A 1394-nucleotide genomic window follows, 5' to 3' on the forward strand; every position below is an offset into this window, starting at 1 on the left:
AAGCAGGTCTGTTCTTCATAGCCAAGTATTGTTCACTTCCGAGTAAGCTTTTGGCTAACCAAGCTCATGAAGCCAAGTAATTGGAAGACAAAATTGATGCAAAGCCTACCCGGAAGACTTGTTTTACACTTAGGATTATTTCTGAATATGTAATATTAGTATGTCTTATCATTTAGGGTTTCTAGAAAAATTGACAGCTGTTAAGGAGGTGTAAGGCCTATAAAAGGAAAAAATTAGGGAACGCCTTAAGAGGGGCAGACAAACACATTAATTCAGAGAGAATATTTTTGCGTGTGACGGCTGTCTTAAGTATTGTATGGATAAAACTTTCCTTCAAGAAACCCTAAATCGATTACCCTTTGTATGATGAACATTATATAAATGGAAATCTTTTGAGTGAATCTTGTTTGTGTTAGTTACCTTTGATTATTGATTGCGACTACCTTGTTCATTATTGATTCTGCCTTTAATAAACAGTAATCTTTCTAAATATAGCAACCCGTCATTAACTCCCTTGTCGACACATCTATTGGTGTGAGTTACGGCATGATTTGAGTAAGATCCAGCTGCAATCGAGGACCTGACAATTCCTTCTTTCACACTTTCATATTTTATCTTACTTTACATATTTAATTATACGTTCTAAAGAGTCTTTCGCCCTATAATCTCCAAATATTGTAAGGGTCTGGTCCCTATTCTCTCAGATATTATAAGGGTCCGGTCTCTCCTTTTCATTTACTCATACCTTCATACATTTCTTCATACTATCATTCATACAATTTCATACATGCCCTTCTATATTATTTATACATACTTTATAAAACATTCACAGAACATACATTTACCACTTAAGGTAAGTGTATTAACTAATCACATCAAGCATGCACACAACCCCGAAAATATAAAAATGAAGTGGGGCTAGAAACTCACCTGGGTCTGATTCCTTTCAGAGTTAATGGTAACTCATTTCCTTAATTGGGCGCGGCTAACTATATATACTTACATGTATCAATTAACTAGCCCTATCCATATCATATTTCTAGGTTATTGTAACCCCTAGCTACGGAGGTCTGGGGGCAGTGACCCTGGCAGCAGGGTTTTTGGGGCGGCAGCTCCTAGCAGGTTCTAGGGGCGCAGCTCCTAGCAGGGTCCGAGGGGTAGAGCCCCTGGCTGGGGTTAAGCTGCCAGGTCAGGTTGGAAAAATTTTATTTTCCTTAACAAGTTTTTACCAAAAACCTCATCAGAAAAACCAGAGTTCAATTATTTAATCAAATCGAATCTTCATTTTAAATGTTACCTTTCATTATTAATTATTTACTGATTCTTATCATAACCATCATATAAGTCCATATCTATCGTTTAAATACGTATACGCCGTTTATCTTTCATTTTAT

This window comes from Bidens hawaiensis, unplaced genomic scaffold (assembly GCF_021521415.1).
Source record: "Bidens hawaiensis isolate Kalapana, Puna unplaced genomic scaffold, B.hawaiensis_p1.1 tig00027565_1, whole genome shotgun sequence".
Classification (NCBI taxonomy): Eukaryota; Viridiplantae; Streptophyta; class Magnoliopsida; order Asterales; family Asteraceae; genus Bidens; species Bidens hawaiensis.